The sequence below is a fragment of the Drosophila yakuba genome, chromosome 2R (assembly GCF_016746365.2).
Source record: "Drosophila yakuba strain Tai18E2 chromosome 2R, Prin_Dyak_Tai18E2_2.1, whole genome shotgun sequence".
Classification (NCBI taxonomy): Eukaryota; Metazoa; Arthropoda; class Insecta; order Diptera; family Drosophilidae; genus Drosophila; species Drosophila yakuba.
The window spans coordinates 1777080-1800289 of record NC_052528.2 but is presented as its reverse complement, the minus strand read 5'-3'; the positions used below and the strand labels follow the sequence as shown (position 1 = coordinate 1800289).

General features: G+C 37.9%; 5 long non-coding RNA genes across 6 annotated transcripts; 3 read left to right on the top strand and 2 right to left on the bottom strand.

The window, feature by feature from the left end:
• The first annotated feature begins 2442 nt into the window (after positions 1 to 2442).
• Positions 2443 to 3474, top strand: LOC120321076. 2 transcript variants are annotated; one of them, XR_005560623.1, is made up of 3 exons: positions 2443 to 2457; positions 2918 to 3064; positions 3123 to 3474. It is a non-coding gene; the product is annotated as an uncharacterized LOC120321076 (long non-coding RNA). The 2 variants fall into 2 exon arrangements; XR_005560622.1 differs by lacking the exon at positions 2443 to 2457 and having other exon boundaries at positions 2478 to 3064.
• A 491-nt stretch (positions 3475 to 3965) lies between these two features.
• Positions 3966 to 7529, top strand: LOC26534609. Its single transcript, XR_001453749.3, has 2 exons — positions 3966 to 4151; positions 7050 to 7529. It is a non-coding gene; the product is annotated as an uncharacterized LOC26534609 (long non-coding RNA).
• A 9377-nt stretch (positions 7530 to 16906) lies between these two features.
• On the bottom strand, positions 16907 to 18118 carry LOC120321136. Its single transcript, XR_005560707.1, has 2 exons — positions 17285 to 18118; positions 16907 to 17210 (listed from the first exon to the last, which is right to left on the bottom strand). It is a non-coding gene; the product is annotated as an uncharacterized LOC120321136 (long non-coding RNA).
• An 832-nt stretch (positions 18119 to 18950) lies between these two features.
• Positions 18951 to 19565, top strand: LOC26534837. The gene is made up of 2 exons (XR_005560706.2): positions 18951 to 18998; positions 19057 to 19565. It is a non-coding gene; the product is annotated as an uncharacterized LOC26534837 (long non-coding RNA).
• Positions 19566 to 22194: 2629 nt separating this feature from the next.
• On the bottom strand, positions 22195 to 23085 carry LOC120321178. The gene is made up of 2 exons (XR_005560768.2): positions 22399 to 23085; positions 22195 to 22333 (listed from the first exon to the last, which is right to left on the bottom strand). It is a non-coding gene; the product is annotated as an uncharacterized LOC120321178 (long non-coding RNA).
• Positions 23086 to 23210: the final 125 nt, after the last annotated feature.

The window sequence follows — 23210 nt, the reverse complement described above, 5'->3', positions numbered from 1 at the left end:
TTGAATGTTTGAAACAGTTTTGTTTTTTGTTTTGGTTCTTGTCCGCTTTTGTTTTCTAGAGTCGGAGAGAGTGCACTTGCTTTGGTTGTTGTTGATTCAGCAGAAATGTACACAGCTCTCGGTACTGAGCATAGTGTTGATGTTGTTGTGGTTGTTGCTATAGGTGCAGTTGCAGTTGATATCGAAGTTACTGTGCTGGTAGCTACAGAGCTTGACACCGTTTGCAATGAGGAGAGCGCGAGAGAGACGCTCTTAATGCGTTCGGGTTCACATCGTGCAGTCATAAGCATTGTGAGCAAGACTGCGATCGTTTGCTTTCTGCAGGTGCTAGGTCATTGACCCGATGGATTGTTTGGCACTCGCGGGCGTCAGACACGACGGTGAAGTATGCATTGTTTCGTTGGAGAGAGAGACGGCGCTCGTCTTGCTCTTTTTGCCGCTAAGCGCGCAAATCGCGTTGGCTCATTTTGGAACTGTCGATTTGTTGATGGTACGGGTTGTCAATGCTAGCAGAGATTAATTGAAGTATAAAAATTACGGGGCTACATGACGGCGGTTACGAAAAAACACACTCTCGCAAGTCGACTTTCGTATGGTCTAGCAACCTGCACTACTTTTATCTTAATCCCTTATCCGCTGACGGTCCAGGTTTTGGTTTCCATAAATGATCCTGACTGGGAAAAGTAACTGGTGCGGCTTAGCTCATCCTGCGGTGTGGAGTTAGTTGTAGCTGTTCTACTGCGCACCGATATATACATATATAGATAGGTCGGAGTGTCCAATCAGTGCTTAATCGAAGGGAAAGGCTTCGGGATGTTGGCGTAGCTCCCAGATAGACAATTGCTTCAATTATCAGTAGCCAGGGGTTGTCCTACGCAGAATAATAACAGTAGTTGGTGGTCAGGAATCCCTCCGACCGGCCAGTATTTGCAGAGGCCCGTAGCCAGATGAAAACTTGATACTGCCAACAGTAGGGTTTTAGTTGGGGCACTAGTACAAGTCGGCGATATACCTATTCTCTTGGGAGAATTCCCTCCAAGGGGTTATGCGAATCGCGTGGTTGGGGCTCCAAGGCGAGGCAAACACCGCGAAGAACACAGTTGCCACTTAAAATTTTGGGGCAGTTTCGTTTTTCCCTCCAGTATGTGATCAGATCACGTCACCGATCAGAAGACTCTAGTACATAGTTGCGCTTAACCTTTAACTCTATTTAGAGGACTTGCACAATGATTTAGCAGGAATATTTTTCTGGTTACGAAAAGAGCGGGACTGAAGCCGCGTGGGCATTTATATACCACCAAATTGCAATAATTATAGCTGTGCTTCTTGGAAAGTTGGAAGACGCTCTCGGTGTTGGGCAACGTTTTCGGACATGTTAATCGATGATTAGACTGAGGTTGTCGACCACAGCCTAAAAGCATACCCACTGAATGAACTAACCCATCCCTAGAGTCAAGTTCTCAGTTGTAAGTGGCCAAAATTGCATTTACAGTTCTTTCTAATTTCAAATTCTTTTCGCTTACCATGCCGACCATTACACAATCGACACAGGTACCGTAATAAGGCAAACTTTCGGAGGCCTAATCTTTTTATATATGGCTTTAATTGGTTCTTGCAACATAATTGCCGATGCCATAAATATTTTTTTTACTGCAATTACATCATTTTTTAACTCTTGTGTTCCGTTTTACTATCCGTCTATCCCTAACAAACCTCCTTGGTTTAATAAAGAGTTGACACATGTTTCGTTCCGTTCTGTGCTTTATTTACCGTTTGTTTTTAAAGGATGCGTTTTTAATGTTTTCATTTGGTGGCATTTGTGAGAAAACAACAGAACGAAATGGAAATAAACGTTGAAAAGTTAATTCAGGAAATATTTTTACTCCCAGCGCTATGGGATCAAAAGAGCAAGATCTATCATAATAGAATCTTGATGGAAAAAAAGGTATAGGTATAGTAACTCTTTCCAGCTTCATCTAAGTACTTGGTCACTGATCGATGGATAGACTCATCCGGAGTCTGCTCTTTCGTTTCATGTATGTTTCCCTTGGAAAGAGTTATAACGTGGAACTTGTTTTCTCCGATGATCGTAGATAGTTTGTTAACCAGTGCACTTGAGGTTTTCTCTCGTATAAATATTGGTGGCGGCTTAATCTTCTTCAGCTCCTGTTCTTTGATTGGATGCACTTCGTAGTCATCCAGTAGTGCAAACCTATTTGAAGTTGAGTTTTCAACGTTGGTGCGATTTATTTTCGGCTGATTGCCAGCCTGTTTGTGTTGTGGGCTTAGCTTTCGCTTTATTTGAATGTAGCGATCCAGCCCTGTTTGAAACAGTTTTGTTTTTTGTTTTGGTTCTTTTACTCCCAGCGCTATGGGATCAAAAGAGCAAGATCTATCATAATAGAATCTTTATGGAAAAAAATTGGACAGAAATGGAAAACATATTAGAAACCGAAAGTATGTATAGATTTATTAATAACTGTAAACTATTCGGTGTTTCTGTGAGAGCAAACAAAGTCGCGAAAGGCGTTTCTAATTAATTGGCCTGTTCTTAAATTAACATGGTTGAAAGTTTCGTCGTTATGAGTTTCGGTGTCAATATGGAAATTTTGTGTTTCCATATCAATATCATAAGGCCCTTCCAGGTCAATGATTGTATTATGCAAAAGACATATAATCTTCACAATTATATCAACAAAACTGGGATCTGTCTCAATAGGCTTCCAGAGAAGACGCCACTTGGATGTTATGATACCAAAGGCACATTCAATGCATCTTCGAGCTCTAGAAAGTCTACTGTTAATATATTCGTTGTTTGCATTTATATCCCTTCTTGAATATGGCCTTAAAAGATTTTCGAGTAGTGGATAAGCCTCATCACCAAAAAAAACATATGGCATCTTTGTGTTTGTTCCAGGCAAGCAGGAATCTGGCGCCAAGAATTCTCGAGCCTTTAGCAGCATATACAGTTGTGATGCATTGAATGTTCCACCATCACTTTGTTTTCCGTAACCTCCAAATTCTATGGCAATAAATTTGTACTTGGCATCTGCTACCGCTTGAAGTACTATCGATACGGATAATTTTCGACATCAGTGTAATTAATACAATTTTTATTTCAGAAGCCTGTTTAAAAAAAAATGGAAGAACATCCGCGACCAATTCCGAAGCGAATGGAAAAAAATTCCTATTCCAAAATCTGGAGACCCTGGAATTTCGGAGGAGGCTTACAGCCATTACACTTCTTGGCCTCATTTCACCAGTTTTGCTTTTTTTTAAAAGACCAGATGAAACCGCGCAAATTGGTTGGAAGTTTTGACGCATCATCACAATTTTCCTTTCCAAAAGGAAAATGGATCCGAAACAAAAATTAATATGCCGAATGAAAATTGAAAAAACAATTTTTAATTTTTCTTTTGACGGTATTTCCGATACCGACAAACTATAATACGCAATAAATATATTAAAAACTTACCTCAATGTTATAGGGCAGTAGAGGGTGTATAAAAAAATTTGGCCAATTCTTCATCAAACGACTACTAATTTTATTTAATATAAAATGAAAAGTCGAAATAGACATACGCGTATAGGTAAGGAACCTATCTGGGTAGTTTCGTAAATCATTGTATAAATTGTTGAATTCCCCTTTTTTATTTCTGTTGGTGTTAAGGGGGTGGACGGCGGTTTTTTTTTTAATAGAAAGTTTATAGTTGCGCTTGATGCGAAAAATTCTTCGTCCGAATCCATTGCGGTCACATTTATAACTAAAAGATAGCAATATAGCTCGCTTCTCGCCTCGCTAACTTTGAATTGCATGATCCCTACAGAATTATGTTCTGAATATAATATATTCTATCCTATTATCCCTAATTTTGACTTTCTGTCGTTCTTAAAGCGATCCATACTAAAGTATTTAACAAATTCTTAAATCTTACTATATCGCGTCTATCTTCCCGCGATTCGAGTCGTACGATACACGGCACCGCCCCTCAGTTGGTTGGGTGGGAGGTGTGGCCTTTGACTCGCGCGTTAAAAAAAAATCCAAATTATTTTATAATTTTAGGGTGATGTACGTAGTAAAAAGTAATAATATAAGGAACCAAATTGGATATCAGCTTCCTAAAAAAGCACGAAACTTTAAGTCATAATTTGTAAGTGTACATGTGTGGAATTCCTTGCAAAAATCTAATTTCAGAATTGTTCGATTTAAAGGAAGCCCTGCGGATACATATTATATGTCCAGCCATGCTAAGCATGCGCTTAGGCTTTGTTGATGTTGTGGGAACACATACAAATTTAGGTACTATAGTTATCATATAGAATCATTCGGCTTAAAATTTAGTGATTCTCGTAATGGTTAGTGAAAATAGGTATGTTACATTACATAGATACAGTTACAGTAATGTAGGGGATTTATATTTTCATCCAAGTGCTTCAATTCTGTGTAAATCTTCAATATTTTTTGGACTAACTGAAATAGAGTTTGGCGGATTTTAGGAGGTGGTGACGGGTTTACAGCATGGAGTACGAAATAACCTGTGGCATTTATGAAGACGGTCATCTCATTTTTTTTTAAATTGTTCGGCATGTCCAGCGGTGAAAGGAGATCGGAAGATTTGCTTTTTAAGCCGTGGATCTATCAATTGTGCAATTTATATTTGGACAGCCTTGTAAAGATATAATCCGTTAAATGTATGCAGGTCAACAGACCCTCACTAGATTTAGGACACGGCTTCATGGACTCCAAATTGATTAAAAGACCACAAGTTATGGGGATACATAGTTACTGATGTCCAAGGTCCAATATGATGACCAGTTCATCCACAGTAAATGGTAGTGGGGCTTTTGATGAACTTAAAAATACTTTGCGAACAGCTTCGTGCGTTTTTTTAAATTTTGTTTCATATATTAGCAACTTTCTGTTTAAGACTATATTTAATTTTCTGGCTTTGGGAGACCTTTAGTTTTTTATAAGATATAAAACTGATTTTGAAATATGTCAATTGCTTTTACATTTAGTAAATACAGTTTAGTTTAAAAGCGCCCTGCGCTGGTAAATTAATGAACGTGCAAAGCAGGTGTATTTGTTTTAAAGTAAATCACATCTTTAATCACCGAGCTAGCATTATCAATCATAATTGCAAAATTTCTCTAGACATTTCCCATTTATCCAAAAAAAAAAATTAACCAAAAAGTAAAATTATTAAAAAATTAACTTATTATTTGACAACTCAGCAGTTTGAAATTTGAAACTACTAGATACGAATGCATGTACATTCACAGTAATAAAGGATATATTAGCCATCGATGTGGTTGTAGAGCAAAAGTAATTTTTTGAAAAGTTCTTCGTTTTCAAAAAGTGGCAAAGTATCAATGGCAATGTCCAAAAAGGACATGGTTTATAAAATAATAGTTAAAACAGAAAACAATGAAAATTTATTTATGTATCATTCATCAAAATTCATATATTTGCTATTTTATTTTATTTTTTATTTTTGCTAATTTTGTTTCTATAATTTTTTTAAAATTGATTAGTTTTATTATTTCATAAGCATTATACAAAAAGAAAGTAAAAAAAATAAAAAAGTACAAGAAGTACGCTATAAGTAATTTCCAAAAAATTTAGTCATTCGTAATTAAATACAAGTCGCGGCTACTGAATGAATTTGTCTCCTCATGCGTGTGTCGCCTTATGCTGCTCGAAAAGTCGAAGTAGAAATAGCAACGAAAATCAAAAGCAGCAAACAGTCGATGGCGCCGACTTATGCTGCTGCGACTGCTGACGACTTCCGAAAGTCGTCGGTAGCTGCAGCAGCGACTTACGTCTACGATCCAAAGCAACAGCAAAGCATTCGTCGCTGCGTGATTTTTACTTATGCTTTGACTGCGACTTCTGATTTTTCAGAAGCAGAAGCAAAATCATGTGAAATGAAACTTACGGCAGTTTTTTAAACGCTGATTTTAACCCCGTTGACCACCGATGGTTTAAGAAATTTTCCCAGGTTAACGACTAACTCAGACAAAAGACCAGTACCGACGGGAATAAGATGGCGTTCGAAGCCTAAGGGGTTCTTCCAGTAGCTATCATAATCGTTAGTAAAGACGATAATGTCATCAATGTAACCGTAACAAATTTTGCCGATGTGTTCCCTAAGAACATCATCGAACATTCGTTGGAATATAGCCGGGGCGTTTTTCAAACCGATGGGAAGGCGGAGGACCTCATACTTCCCGTTTAGGGTGGAGAATGCCGTTTTCACGGTATCGGATGGTTTCATGTGTATTTGATAGAACCCCAAAGTAAGGTTAAGTGTTGGGAAGTTTCTGGCTCCGCAAAGGCGAGCCAGCGTAGAATTTATGTACGGCATCGGATATGTGTCGGAAATTGTGACCGCACTTAAGCGTTTGAAATCAATGACCAACCGCCACCTTTTTTCGGCACTATCCACACCGGAGAGTTATACCGACATATGATACCATCACTCAGGAGTTCCCCGAATTGCCTATCCACTTCAGACCTCATGTAAGCTGGGTACTGGTAGCTTTTTGTGTAAATTGGGTCTGAAGTGTTCGTGCCGATTTTGGTCTTTACACTAGTGTCGACGGTCTTACCCGGCGACAAGGGATCAAAAAGGTGCGGGTACTCGTCGATTAAGGCCTTTAAGGTTTGTCTCACTTCATCTGGATTCGTTGAATCTAATAAAGCAATGACGTTATGAGACCTCTTAGCAAGAAGGGGATCTCTATCCCCTTCCTAATCCTAATTTTTCGAAAAACTTCCCGCCTACGCGGTGTGGGTTTACCAGAACCCGTAGCCGATTGAACGCAAAAGGGGATAGGGAGGACAGTCGCTCCGGCATCAATTCTGGGGCTGATGAAATTTTTGTTTCCCCTCGTATTCTAGGTATGGGACGCTGTAGAGTCCTCGGTTTTCCGTAACCTCCAACTTCTATGGCAATAAATTTGTACTTGGCATCTGCTACCGCTTGAAGTACTATCGATACGGATAATTTTCGACATCAGTGTAATTAATACAATTTTTATTTCAGAAGCCTGTTTAAAAAAAAATGGAAGAACATCCGCGACCAATTCCGAAGCGAATGGAAAAAAATTCCTATTCCAAAATCTGGAGACCCTGGAATTTCGGAGGAGGCTTACAGCCATTACACTTCTTGGCCTCATTTCACCAGTTTTGCTTTTTTTTAAAAGACCAGATGAAACCGCGCAAATTGGTTGGAAGTTTTGACGCATCATCACAATTTTCCTTTCCAAAAGGAAAATGGATCCGAAACAAAAATTAATATGCCGAATGAAAATTGAAAAAACAATTTTTAATTTTTCTTTTGACGGTGTTTCCGATACCGACAAACTTAATACACAATAAATATATTAAAAACTTACCTCAATGTTATAGGGCAGTATATGGTGTATAAAAAAATTTGGCCAATTCTTCATCAAACGACTACTAATTTTATTTAATATAATAGGTAAGGAACCTATCTGGGTAGTTTCGTAAATCATTGTATAAATTGTTGAATTCCCCTTTTTTATTTCTGTTGGTGTTAAGGGGGTGGACGGCGGTTTTTATACCCGTTACTCGTAGAGTAAAAGGGTATACTAGATTCGTTGAAAAGTATGTTACAGGCAGAAGGAAGCGTTTCCGACCATATAAAGTATATATATTCTTGATCAGGATCAATAGCCGAGTCGAATTGGCCATGTCCGTCTGTCCGTCTGTCTGTCCGTATGAACGTCGAGATCTCAGGAACTACAAAAGCTAGAAAGTTGAGACTAAGCACACAGACTCCAGAGACATAGACGCAGCGCAAGTTTGTCGATTCATGTTGCCACGCCCACTCTAACGCCCACAAACCGCCCAAAACTGCGACGCCCACACTTTTGAAAAATGTTTTGATATTTTTTCATTTTTGTATTGGTATGGTAAATTTCTATCGATTTGCAAAAAAACTTTTTGCCACGCCCACTCTAACGCCCACAAACCGCCCAAAACTGCCACGCCCACACTTTTGAAAAATGTTTTAATATTTTTTCATTTTTGTATTGGTCTTGAAAATTTCTATCGACTTGCAAAAAATCTTTTTGCCACGCCCACTCTTACGCCCACAAACCGCCCAAAGCTGCCACGCCCACACTTTTGAAAAATGTTTTGATATTTTTTCATTTTTGTATTAGTCTTGTAAATTTCTATCTTTTCGCCAAAAAACTTTTTGCCACGCCCACTCTAACGCCCACAAACCGCCAAAAACTGTCCTTCGCACTTACACTAGCTGAGTAACGGGTATCAGATAGTCGGGGAACTCGACTATAGCGTTCTCTCTTGTTTTTTTAATAGAAAGTTTATAGTTGCGCTTGATGCGAAAAATTCTTCGTCCGAATGCATTGCGGTCACATTTATAACTAAAAGAGAGCAATATAGCTCGCTTCTCGCCTCGCTCTCACTCTGTCATCTTCTCGCTTTGCTCATAGCTTCTCGCTTCGCTTCGCATCGATTCGCTTCGCATCTCGCGCGCACTCTGCCTTCAGCCCAAGAAATATTAATGCGAGTTAAACCTGCCTTTTCGCCAGGTCCCGACGGAATTCCTGGCTGTGTGCTTAGATTCTGTGCGGAAGCCTTGTGCAAACCTCTACTAAAACTGTTTAACTTATCTCTGGAATCTTCCTAGTTCCCCCATATATGGAAGGAGTTCTTTGTGATCCCTCTCCATAAAAAAGGTAGTAAATCGGATGCAAGCAATTATAGAGGAATCTCTAAATTGTCTGCTATCCCTAAGGTTTTTGAAAACGTTATTACTCCTCATTTGCAGCACCTTTGTAGGTCAATTATATCACCATGTCAGCATGGGTTCATGAAACGCAGATCAACAACTACTAATCTTCTGGAGCTAACCTCCTTTGTAGTACAGAGCTTCAAAAATAATCTTTAAACAGATGTTATCTATACGGATTTTAGCAAAGCATTCGACTCTGTTCACTTTTTAAAAAAAAAACTGGATTTATTAGGTTTCGCTGTTGATCTCCTAAATTGGATTCTAAGTTATCTAAATGGCAGGACGCAACGGGTACTCTTTAAAAATTCTCTTTCTGGTATTCTCCGAGTCACATCCGGTGTCCCACAAGGGAGACACCTAGGTCCGCACCTTTTAACCTTATTTATTAACGACCTTCCCTTAATAATAAAGCATTGGCGTGTACTTATGTACGCTGATGATGTAAAATTATGCCTGCAGTATAAAAACATTTCTCGCCATTTGGACTTACAATACGATCTAGATAGCTTTCAACCCTGGTGCCGTTGGAACGTATTAAACATAAATGGTTCTAAGTGTAATGTTATGACCTTTTACACTTTTGATGGTCTTGGTGCTCTTCTGGACCCTAAACTTAAATTTTCAGACCATATTTCGTCCATTGTCAATAAGGCCAGGGATGTGCTTGGTCTATAAAACGGTGGTCAAAGGAATTTGATGATCCTTACATGACCAAAAGAACTTCTTTTTTTTTGCCTTACGGCGCCTTAATTGGGATGTAAACCTTAGATTACCTTCTTATTTAAGTAGTTAATTAACTAAATCTCCTTAGCTAACCGTAGAACGATGCTTGGAACAGTCTTTTTTTTTAACCTTATTCATGGTAAAGTTGATAGTCCCGACTTGGTTAGTCGGCTAAACTTCACTGTTTCAAGCAGATTCACTTGAAATTACATATCTCTAATTATAAATCAATGTAGATCTAACTTTGAATTGCATGATCCCTACAGAATTATGTTCTGACTATAATATATTCTATCCTATTATCCCTAATTTTGACTTTCTGTCGTTCTTAAAGCGATCCATACTAAAGTATTTAACAAATTCTTAAATCTTACTATATCGCGTCTATCTTCCCGCGATTCGAGTCGTACGATACACGGCACCGCCCCTCAGTTGGTTGGGTGGGAGGTGTGGCCTTTGACTCGCGCGTTAAAAAAAAATCCAAATTATTTTATAATTTTAGGGTGATGTACGTAGTAAAAAGTAATAATATAAGGAACCAAATTGGATATCAGCTTCCTAAAAAAGCACGAAACTTTAAGTCATAATTTGTAAGTGCACATGTGTGGAATTCCTTGCAAAAATCTAATTTCAGAATTGTTCGATTTAAAGGAAGCCCTGCGGATACATATTATATGTCCAGCCATGCTAAGCATGCGCTTAGGCTTTGTTGATGTTGTGGGAACACATACAAATTTAGGTACTATAGTTTTCATATAGAATCATTCGGCTTAAAATTTAGTGATTCTCGTAATGGTTAGTGAAAATAGGTATGTTACATTACATAGATACAGTTACAGTAATGTAGGGGATTTATATTTTCATCCAAGTGCTTCAATTCTGTGCAAATCTTCAATATTTTTTGGACTAACTGAAATAGAGTTTGGCGGATTTTAAGAGGTGGTGACGGGTTTACAGCATGGAGTACGAAATAACCTGTGGCATTTATGAAGACGGTCATCTCATTTTTTTTAAAATTGTTCGGCATGTCCAGCGGTGAAAGGAGATCGGAAGATTTGCTTTTTAAGCCGTGGATCTATCAATTGTGCAATTCATATTTGGACAGCCTTGTAAAGATATAATCCGTTAAATGTATGCAGGTCAACAGACCCTCACTAGATTTAGGACACGGCTTCATGGACTCCAAATTGATTAAAAGACAACAAGTTATGGGTATACATAGTTACTGATGTCCAAGGTCCAATATGATGACCAGTTCATCCACAGTAAATGGTAGTGGGGCTTTTGATGAACTTAAAAATACTTTGCGAACAGCTTCGTGGGTTTTTTTAAATTTTGTTTCATATATTAGCAACTTTCTGTTTAAGACTATATTTAATTTTCTGGCTTTGGGAGACCTTTAGTTTTTTATAAGATATAAAACTGATTTTGAAATATGTTAATTGCTTTTACATTTAGTAAATACAGTTTAGTTTAAAAGCGCCCTGCGCTGCTAAATTAATGAACGTGCAAAGCAGGTGTATTTGTTTTAAAGTAAATCACATGCTTTGATCACCGAGCTAGCATTATCAATCATAATTGCAAAATTTCTCTAGATATTTCCCATTTATCCAAAAAAAAAAAATTAACCAAAAAGTAAAATTATTAAAAAATTAACTTATTATTTGACAACTCAGCAGTTTGAAATTTGAAACTACTAGATACGAATGCATGTACATTCACAGTAATAAAGGATATATTAGCCATCGATGTGGTTGTAGAGCAAAAGTAATTTTTTGAAAAGTTCTTCGTTTTCAAAAAGTGGCAAAGTATCAATGGCAATGTCCAAAAAGGACATGGTTTATAAAATAATAGTTAAAACAGAAAACAATGAAAATTTATTTATGTATCATTCATCAAAATTCATTATTATCATTATCATTTATTTTATTTTTTATTTTTGCTAATTTTGTTTCTATAATTTTTTTAAAATTGATTAGTTTTATTATTTCATAAGCATTATACAAAAAGAAAGTCAAAAAAATAAAAAAGTACAAGAAGTACGCTATAAGTAATTTCCAAAAAATTTACATTAAATATTTACATTAAATTTAAATTAAATACAAGTCGCGGCTACTGAATAAATTTGTCTCCTCATGCGTGTGTCGCCTTATGCTGCTCGAAAAGTCGAAGTAGAAATAGCAACGAAAATCAAAAGCAGCAAACAGTCGAAGGCGCCGACTTATGCTGCTGCGACTGCTGACGACTTCCGAAAGTCGTAGCTGCAGCAGCGACTTACGTCTACGATCCAAAGCAACAGCAAAGCATTCGTCGCTGCGTGATTTTTACTTATGCTTTGACTGCGACTTCTGATTTTTCAGAAGCAGAAGCAAAATCATGTGAAATGAAACTTACGGCAGTTTTTTAAACGCTGATTTTAACCCCGTTGACCACCGATGGTTTAATGAATTTTCCCAGGTTAACGACTAACTCAGACAAAAGACCAGTACCGACGGGAATAAGATGGCGTTCGAAGCCTAAGGGGTTCTTCCAGTAGCTATCATAATCGTTAGTAAAGACGATAATGTCATCAATGTAACCGTAACAAATTTTGCCGATGTGTTCCCTAAGAACATCATCGAACATTCGTTGGAAGATAGCCGGGGCGTTTTTCAAACCGATGGGAAGGCGGAGGACCTCATACTTCCCGTTTAGGGTGGAGAATGCCGTTTTCACGGTATCGGATGGTTTCATGTGTATTTGATAGAACCCCAAAGTAAGGTTAAGTGTTGGGAAGTTTCTGGCTCCGCAAAGGCGAGCCAGCGTAGAATTTATGTACGGCATCGGATATGTGTCGGAAATTGTGACCGCACTTAAGCGTTTGAAATCAATGACCAACCGCCACCTTTTTCGGCACTATCCACACCGGAGAGTTATACCGACATATGATACCATCACTCAGGAGTTCCCCGAATTGCTTATCCACTTCAGACCTCATGTAAGCTGGGTACTGGTAGCTTTTTGTGTAAATTGGGTCTGAAGTGTTCGTGCCGATTTTGGTCTTTACACTAGTGTCGACGGTCTTACCCGGCGACAAGGGATCAAAAAGGTGCGGGTACTCGTCGATTAAGGCCTTTAAGGTTTGTCTCACTTCATCTGGATTCGTTGAATCTAATAAAGCAATGACGTTATGAGACCTTTTAGCAAGAAGGGAATCTCTATCCCCTTCCTAATCCTAATTTTTCGAAAAACTTCCCGCCTACGCGGTGTGGGTTTACCAGAACCCGTAGCCGATTGAACGCAAAAGGGGATAGGGAGGACAGTCGCTCCGGCATCAATTCTGGGGCTGATGAAATTTTTGTTTCCCCTCGTATTCTAGGTATGGGACGCTGTAGAGTACTCGGTTTTCCTCAACCTCCAACTTCTATGGCAATAAATTTGTACTTGGCATCTGCTACCGCTTGAAGTACTATCGATACGGATAATTTTCGACATCAGTGTAATTAATACAATTTTTATTTCAGAGGCCTGTTTAAAAAAAAATGGAAGAACACCGCGACCAATTCCGAAGCGAATGGAAAAAAATTCCTATTCCAAAATCTGGAGACCCTGGAATTTCGGAGGAGGCATTACACTTCTTGGCCTCATTTCACCAGTTTTGCTTTTTTTAAAAGACCAGATGAAACCGCGCAAATTGGTTGGAAGTTTTGACGCATCATCACAATTTTCCTTTCCAAAAGGAAAATGGATCCGAAACAAAAATTAATATGCCGAATGAAAATTGAAAAAACAATTTTTAATTTTTCTTTTGACGGTGTTTCCGATACCGACAAACTTAATACACAATAAATATATTAAAAACTTACCTCAATGTTATAGGGCAGTATATGGTGTATAAAAAAATTTGGCCAATTCTTCATCAAACGACTACTAATTTTATTTAATATAAAATGAAAAGTCGAAATAGACATACGCGTATAGGTAAGGAACCTATCTGGGTAGTTTCGTAAATCATTGTATAAATTGTTGAATTCCCCTTTTTTATTTCTGTTGGTGTTAAGGGGGTGGACGGCGGTTTTTATACCCGTTACTCGTAGAGTAAAAGGGTATACTAGATTCGTTGAAAAGTATGTTACAGGCAGAAGGAAGCGTTTCCGACCATATAAAGTATATATATTCTTGATCAGGATCAATAGCCGAGTCGAATTGGCCATGTCCGTCTGTCCGTCTGTCTGTCCGTATGAACGTCGAGATCTCAGGAACTACAAAAGCTAGAAAGTTGAGACTAAGCACACAGACTCCAGAGACATAGACGCAGCGCAAGTTTGTCGATTCATGTTGCCACGCCCACTCTAACGCCCACAAACCGCCCAAAACTGCGACGCCCACACTTTTGAAAAATGTTTTGATATTTTTTCATTTTTGTATTGGTATGGTAAATTTCTATCGATTTGCAAAAAAACTTTTTGCCACGCCCACTCTAACGCCCACAAACCGCCCAAAACTGCCACGCCCACACTTTTGAAAAATGTTTTAATATTTTTTCATTTTTGTATTGGTCTTGAAAATTTCTATCGACTTGCAAAAAATCTTTTTGCCACGCCCACTCTTACGCCCACAAACCGCCCAAAGCTGCCACGCCCACACTTTTGAAAAATGTTTTGATATTTTTTCATTTTTGTATTAGTCTTGTAAATTTCTATCTTTTCGCCAAAAAACTTTTTGCCACGCCCACTCTAACGCCCACAAACCGCCAAAAACTGTCCTTCGCACTTACACTAGCTGAGTAACGGGTATCAGATAGTCGGGGAACTCGACTATAGCGTTCTCTCTTGTTTTTTTAATAGAAAGTTTATAGTTGCGCTTGATGCGAAAAATTCTTCGTCCGAATGCATTGCGGTCACATTTATAACTAAAAGAGAGCAATATAGCTCGCTTCTCGCCTCGCTCTCACTCTGTCATCTTCTCGCTTTGCTCATAGCTTCTCGCTTCGCTTCGCATCGATTCGCTTCGCATCTCGCGCGCACTCTGCCTTCAGCCCAAGAAATATTAATGCGAGTTAAACCTGCCTTTTCGCCAGGTCCCGACGGAATTCCTGGCTGTGTGCTTAGATTCTGTGCGGAAGCCTTGTGCAAACCTCTACTAAAACTGTTTAACTTATCTCTGGAATCTTCCTAGTTCCCCCATATATGGAAGGAGTTCTTTGTGATCCCTCTCCATAAAAAAGGTAGTAAATCGGATGCAAGCAATTATAGAGGAATCTCTAAATTGTCTGCTATCCCTAAGGTTTTTGAAAACGTTATTACTCCTCATTTGCAGCACCTTTGTAGGTCAATTATATCACCATGTCAGCATGGGTTCATGAAACGCAGATCAACAACTACTAATCTTCTGGAGCTAACCTCCTTTGTAGTACAGAGCTTCAAAAATAATCTTTAAACAGATGTTATCTATACGGATTTTAGCAAAGCATTCGACTCTGTTCACTTTTTAAAAAAAAAACTGGATTTATTAGGTTTCGCTGTTGATCTCCTAAATTGGATTCTAAGGCAGGACGCAACGGGTACTCTTTAAAAATTCTCTTTCTGGTATTCTCCGAGTCACATCCGGTGTCCCACAAGGGAGACACCTAGGTCCGCACCTTTTAACCTTATTTATTAACGACCTTCCCTTAATAATAAAGCATTGGCGTGTACTTATGTACGCTGATGATGTAAAATTATGCCTGCAGTATAAAAACATTTCTCGCCATTTGGACTTACAATACGATCTAGATAGCTTTCAACCCTGGTGCCGTTGGAACGTATTAAACATAAATGGTTCTAAGTGTAATGTTATGACCTTTTACACTTTTGATGGTCTTGGTGCTCTTCTGGACCCTAAACTTAAATTTTCAGACCATATTTCGTCCATTGTCAATAAGGCCAGGGATGTGCTTGGTCTATAAAACGGTGGTCAAAGGAATTTGATGATCCTTACATGACCAAAAGAACTTCTTTTTTTTTGCCTTACGGCGCGTTAATTGGGATGTAAACCTTAGATTACCTTCTTATTTAAGTAGTTAATTAACTAAATCTCCTTAGCTAACCGTAGAACGATGCTTGGAACAGTCTTTTTTTTTAACCTTATTCATGGTAAAGTTGATAGTCCCGACTTGGTTAGTCGGCTAAACTTTACTGTTTCAAGCAGATTTTCTTGAAATTACGTATCCCTAATTTTAAATCAATGTAGATCTAACTTTGCATGATCCCTACAGAATTATGTTCTGACTATAATATATTCTATCCTATTATCCCTAATTTTGACTTTCTGTCGTTCTTAAAGCGATCCATACTAAAGTATTTAACAAATTCTTAAATCTTACTATATCGCGTCTATCTTCCCGCGATTCGAGTCGTACGATACACGGCACCGCCCCTCAGTTGGTTGGGTGGGAGGTGTGGCCTTTGACTCGCGCGTTAAAAAAAAATCCAAATTATTTTATAATTTTAGGGTGATGTACGTAGTAAAAAGTAATAATATAAGGAACCAAATTGGATATCAGCTTCCTAAAAAAGCACGAAACTTTAAGTCATAATTTGTAAGTGCACATGTGTGGAATTCCTTGCAAAAATCTAATTTCAGAATTGTTCGAAAAGGAAGCCCTGCGGATACATATTATATGTCCAGCCATGCTAAGCATGCGCTTAGGCTTTGTTGATGTGGGAACACATACAAATTTAGGTACTATAGTTATACCCGTTACTCGTAGAGTAAAAGGGTATACTAGATTCGTTGAAAAGTATGTAACAGGCAGAAGGAAGCGTTTCCGACCATATAAAGTATATATATTCTTGATCAGGATCAATAGCCGAGTCGATTTGGCCATGTCCGTCTGTCCGTCCGTCTGTCCGTCTGTCCGTCTGTCCGTCTGTCCGTCTGTCCGTATGAACGTCGAGATCTCAGGAACTACAAAAGCTAGAAAGTTGAGATTAAGTATACAGACTCCAGGGACATAGGCGCAGCGCAAGTTTGTCGATTCAGGTTGCCACGCCCACTCTAACGCCCACAAACCGCCCAAAACTGCCACGCCCACATTTTTGAAAAATGTTTTAATATTTTTTCATTTTTGTATTGGTCTTGTAAATTTCTATCGATTTGCAAAAAAACTTTTTGCCACGCCCACTCTAACGTCCACAAACCGCCCAAAGCTGCCACGCCCACACTTTTGAAAAATGTTTTGAAATTTTTTCATTTTTGTATTAGTCTTGTAAATTTCTATCTATTTGCCAAAAAACTTTTGGCCACGCCCACTCTAACGCCCACAAACCGCCAAAAACTGTCCTTCGCACTTACACTAGCTGAGTAACGGGTATCAGATAGTCGGGGAACTCGACTATAGCGTTCTTTCTTGTTTTCATATAGAATCATTCGGCTTAAAATTTAGTAATTCTCGTAATGGTTAGTGAAAATAGGTATGTTACATTACATAGATACAGTTACAGTATTGTAGGGGATTTATATTTTCATCCAAGTGCTTCAATTCTGTGCAAATCTTCAATATTTTTTGACTAACTGAAATAGAGTTTGGCGGATTTTAAGAGGTGGTGACGGGTTTACAGCATGGAGTACGAAATAACCTGTGGCATTTATGAAGACGGTCATCTCATTTTTTTAAAAATTGTTCGGCATGTCCAGCGTTGAAAGGAGATCGGAAGATTTGCTTTTTAAGCCGTGGATCTATCAATTGTGCAATTCATATTTGGACAGCCTTGTAAAGATATAATCCGTTAAATGTATGCAGGTCAACAGACCCTCACTAGATTTAGGACACGGCTTCATGGACTCCAAATTGATTAAAAGACCACAAGTTATGGGGATACATAGTTACTGATGTCCAAGGTCCAATATGATGACCAGTTCATCCACAGTAAATGGTAGTGGGGCTTTTGATGAACTTAAAAATACTTTGCGAACAGCTTCGTGCGTTTTTTAAAATTTTGTTTCATATATTAGCAACTTTCTGTTTAAGACTATATTTAATTTTCTGGCTTTGGGAGACCTTTAGTTTTTTATAAGATATAAAACTGATTTTGAAATATGTCAATTGCTTTTACATTTAGTAAATACAGTTTAGTTTAAAAGCGCCCTGCGCTGGTAAATTAATGAACGTGCAAAGCAGGTGTATTTGTTTTAAAGTAAATCACATCTTTAATCACCGAGCTAGCATTATCAATCATAATTGCAAAATTTCTCTAGACATTTCCCATTTATCCAAAAAAAAAAAATTAACCAAAAAGTAAAATTATTAAAAAATTAACTTATTATTTGACAACTCAGCAGTTTGAAATTTGAAACTACTAGATACGAATGCATGTACATTCACAGTAATAAAGGATATATTAGCCATCGATGTGGTTGTAGAGCAAAAGTAATTTTTTGAAAAGTTCTTCGTTTTCAAAAAGTGGCAAAGTATCAATGGCAATGTCCAAAAAGGACATGGTTTATAAAATAATAGTTAAAACAGAAAACAATGAAAATTTATTTATGTATCATTCATCAAAATTCATATATTTGCTATTTTATTTTATTTTTTATTTTTGCTAATCATAATCATAGCTATCATAATCGTTAGTAAAGACGATAATGTCATCAATGTAACCGTAACAAATTTTGCCGATGTGTTCCCTAAGAACATCATCGAACATTCGTTGGAAGATAACCGGGACGTTTTTCAAACCGATGGGAAGGCGGAGGACCTCATACTTCCCGTTTAGGGTGGAGAATGCCGTTTTCACGGTATCGGATGGTTTCATGTGTATTTGATAGAACCCCAAAGTAAGGTTAAGTGTTGGGAAGTTTCTGGCTCCGCAAAGGCGAGCCAGCGTAGAATTTATGTACGGCATCGGATATGTGTCGGAAATTGTGACCGCACTTAAGCGTTTGAAATCAATGACCAACCGCCACCTTTTTCGGCACTATCCACACCGGAGAGTTATACCGACATATGATACCATCACTCAGGAGTTCCCCGAATTGCTTATCCACTTCAGACCTCATGTAAGCTGGGTACTGGTAGCTTTTTGTGTAAATTGGGTCTGAAGTGTTCGTGCCGATTTTGGTCTTTACACTAGTGTCGACGGTCTTACCCGACGACAAGGGATCAAAAAGGTGCGGGTACTCGTCGATTAAGGCCTTTAAGGTTTGTCTCACTTCATCTGGATTCGTTGAATCTAATAAAGCAATGACGTTATGAGACCTTTTAGCAAGAAGGGGATCTCTATCCCCTTCCTAATCCTAATTTTTCGAAAAACTTCCCGCCTACGCGGTGTGGGTTAACCAGAACCCGTAGCCGATTGAACGCAAAAGGGGATAGGGAGGACAGTCGCTCCGGCATCAATTCTGGGGCTGATGAAATTTTTGTTTCCCCTCGTATTCTAGGTATGGGACGCTGTAGAGTCCTCGGTTTTCCGTAACCTCCAACTTCTATGGCAATAAATTTGTACTTGGCATCTGCTACCGCTTGAAGTACTATCGATACGGATAATTTTCGACATCAGTGTAATTAATACAATTTTTATTTCAGAAGCCTGTTTAAAAAAAAATGAAAGAACATCCGCGACCAATTCCGAAGCGAATGGAAAAAAATTCCTATTCCAAAATCTGGAGACCCTGGAATTTCGGAGGAGGCTTACAGCCATTACACTTCTTGGCCTCATTTCACCAGTTTTGCTTTTTTTTAAAAGACCAGATGAAACCGCGCAAATTGGTTGGAAGTTTTGACGCATCATCACAATTTTCCTTTCCAAAAGGAAAATGGATCCGAAACAAAAATTAATATGCCGAATGAAAATTGAAAAAACAATTTTTAATTTTTCTTTTGACGGTGTTTCCGATACCGACAAACTTAATACACAATAAATATATTAAAAACTTACCTCAATGTTATAGGGCAGTATATGGTGTATAAAAAAATTTGGACAATTCTTCATCAAACGACTACTAATTTTATTTATTATAAAATGAAAAGTCGAAATAGACATACGCGTATAGGTAAGGAACCTATCTGGGTAGTTTCGTAAATCATTGTATAAATTGTTGAATTCCCCTTTTTTATTTCTGTTGGTGTTAAGGGGGTGGACGGCGGTTTTTTTTTTAATAGAAAGTTTATAGTTGCGCTTGATGCGAAAAATTCTTCGTCCGAATCCATTGCGGTCACATTTATAACTAAAAGAGAGAAATATAGCTCGCTTCTCGCCTCGCTCTCACTCTGTCATCTTCTCGCTTTGCTCATAGCTTCTCGCTTCGCTTCGCATCGATTCGCTTCGCATCTCGCGCGCACTCTGCCTTCAGCCCAAGAAATATTAATGCGAGTTAAACCTGCCTTTTCGCCAGATCCCGACGGAATTCCTGGCTGTGTGCTTAGATTCTGTGCGGAAGCCTTGTGCAAACCTCTACTAAAACTGTTTAACTTATCTCTGGAATCTTCCTAGTTCCCCCATATATGGAAGGAGTTCTTTGTGATCCCTCTCCATAAAAAAGGTAGTAAATCGGATGCAAGCAATTATGGAGGAATCTCTAAATTGTCTGCTATCCCTAAGGTTTTTGAAAACGTTATTACTCCTCATTTGCAGCACCTTTGTAGGTCAATTATATCACCATGCCAGCATGGGTTCATGAAACGCAGATCAACAACTACTAATCTTCTGGAGCTAACCTCCTTTGTAGTACAGAGCTTCAAAAATAATCTTTAAACAGATGTTATCTATACGGATTTTAGCAAAGCATTCGACTCTGTTCACTTTTTAAAAAAAAAACTGGATTTATTAGGTTTCGCTGTTGATCTCCTAAATTGGATTCTAAGTTATCTAAATGGCAGGACGCAACGGGTACTCTTTAAAAATTCTCTTTCTGGTATTCTCCGAGTCACATCCGGTGTCCCACAAGGGAGACACCTAGGTCCGCACCTTTTAACCTTATTTATTAACGACCTTCCCTTAATAATAAAGCATTGGCGTGTACTTATGTACGCTGATGATGTAAAATTATGCCTGCAGTATAAAAACATTTCTCGCCATTTGGACTTACAATACGATCTAGATAGCTTTCAACCCTGGTGCCGTTGGAACGTATTAAACATAAATGGTTCTAAGTGTAATGTTATGACCTTTTACACTTTTGATGGTCTTGGTGCTCTTCTGGACCATAAATTTAATTTTTCAGACCATATTTCGTCCATTGTCAATAAGGCCAGGGATGTGCTTGGTCTATAAAACGGTGGTCAAAGGAATTTGATGATCCTTACATGACCAAAAGAACTTCTTTTTTTTTGCCTTACGGCGCCTTAATTGGGATGTAAACCTTAGATTACCTTCTTATTTAAGTAGTTAATTAACTAAATCTCCTTAGCTAACCGTAGAACGATGCTTGGAACAGTCTTTTTTTTTAACCCTATTCATGGTAAAGTTGATAGTCCCGACTTGGTTAGTCGGTTAAACTTCACTGTTTCAAGGAGATTCACTTGAAATTACGTATCTCTAATTTTAAATCAATGTAGATCTAACTTTGCATGATCCCTACAGAATTATGTTCTGACTATAATATATTCTATCCTATTATCCCTAATTTTGACCTTTTGTCGTTCTTAAAGCGATCCATACTAAAGTATTTAACAAATTCTTAAATCTTTCTATATCGCGTCTATCTTCCCGCGATTCGAGTCGTACGATACACGGCACCGCCCCTCAGTTGGTTGGGTGGGAGGTGTGGCCTTTGACTCGCGCGTTAAAAAAAAATCCAAATTATTTTATAATTTTAGGGTGATGTACGTAGTAAAAAGTAATAATATAAGGAACCAAATTGGATATCAGCTTCCTAAAAAAGCACGAAACTTTAAGTCATAATTTGTAAGTGTACATGTGTGGAATTCCTTGCAAAAATCTAATTTCAGAATTGTTCGATTTAAAGGAAGCCCTGCGGATACATATTATATGTCCAGCCATGCTAAGCATGCGCTTAGGCTTTGTTGATGTGGGAACACATACAAATTTAGGTACTATAGTTATACCCGTTACTCGTAGAGTAAAAGGGTATACTAGATTCGTTGAAAAGTATGTAACAGGCAGAAGGAAGCGTTTCCGACCATATAAAGTATATATATTCTTGACCGGGATTAGTAGCCGAGTCGATCTGGCCATGTCCGTCTGTCCGTCCGTCTGTCTGTCCGTCTGTCCGTATGAACGTCGAGATCTCAGGAACTACAAAAGCTAGAAAGTTGAGATTAAGTATACAGACTCCAGGGACATAGGCGCAGCGCAAGTTTGTCGATTCAGGTTGCCACGCCCACTCTAACGCCCACAAACCGCCCAAAACTGCCACGCCCACATTTTTGAAAAATGTTTTAATATTTTTTCATTTTTGTATTGGTCTTGTAAATTTCTATCGATTTGCAAAAAAACTTTTTGCCACGCCCACTCTAACGTCCACAAACCGCCCAAAGCTGCCACGCCCACACTTTTGAAAAATGTTTTGAAATTTTTTCATTTTTGTATTAGTCTTGTAAATTTCTATCTATTTGCCAAAAAACTTTTGGCCACGCCCACTCTAACGCCCACAAACCGCCAAAAACTGTCCTTCGCACTTACACTAGCTGAGTAACGGGTATCAGATAGTCGGGGAACTCGACTATAGCGTTCTTTCTTGTTTTCATATAGAATCATTCGGCTTAAAATTTAGTAATTCTCGTAATGGTTAGTGAAAATAGGTATGTTACATTACATAGATACAGTTACAGTATTGTAGGGGATTTATATTTTCATCCAAGTGCTTCAATTCTGTGCAAATCTTCAATATTTTTTGACTAACTGAAATAGAGTTTGGCGGATTTTAAGAGGTGGTGACGGGTTTACAGCATGGAGTACGAAATAACCTGTGGCATTTATGAAGACGGTCATCTCATTTTTTTAAAAATTGTTCGGCATGTCCAGCGTTGAAAGGAGATCGGAAGATTTGCTTTTTAAGCCGTGGATCTATCAATTGTGCAATTTATATTTGGACAGCCTTGTAAAGATATAATCCGTTAAATGTATGCAGGTCAACAGACCCTCACTAGATTTAGGACACGGCTTCATGGACTCCAAATTGATTAAAAGACCACAAGTTATGGGGATACATAGTTACTGATGTCCAAGGTCCAATATGATGACCAGTTCATCCACAGTAAATGGTAGTGGGGCTTTTGATGAACTTAAAAATACTTTTTTTTAAAATTTTGTTTCATATATTAGCAACTTTCTGTTTAAGACTATATTTAATTTTCTGGCTTTGGGAAAAAAAAAATTAACCAAAAAGTAAAATTATTAAAAAATTAACTTATTATTTGACAACTCAGCAGTTTGAAATTTGAAACTACTAGATACGAATGCATGTACATTCACAGTAATAAAGGATATATTAGCCATCAATGTGGTTGTAGAGCAAAAGTAATTTTTTGAAAAGTTCTTCGTTTTCAAAAAGTGGCAAAGTATCAATGGTAATGTCCAAAAAGGACATGGTTTATAAAATAATAGTTAAAACAGAAAACAATGAAAATTTATTTATGTATCATTCATCAAAATTCATATATTTGCTATTTTATTTTATTTTTTATTTTTGCTAATTTTGTTTCTATAATTTTTTTAAAATTGATTAGTTTTATTATTTCATAAGCATTATACAAAAAGAAAGTCAAAAAAATAAAAA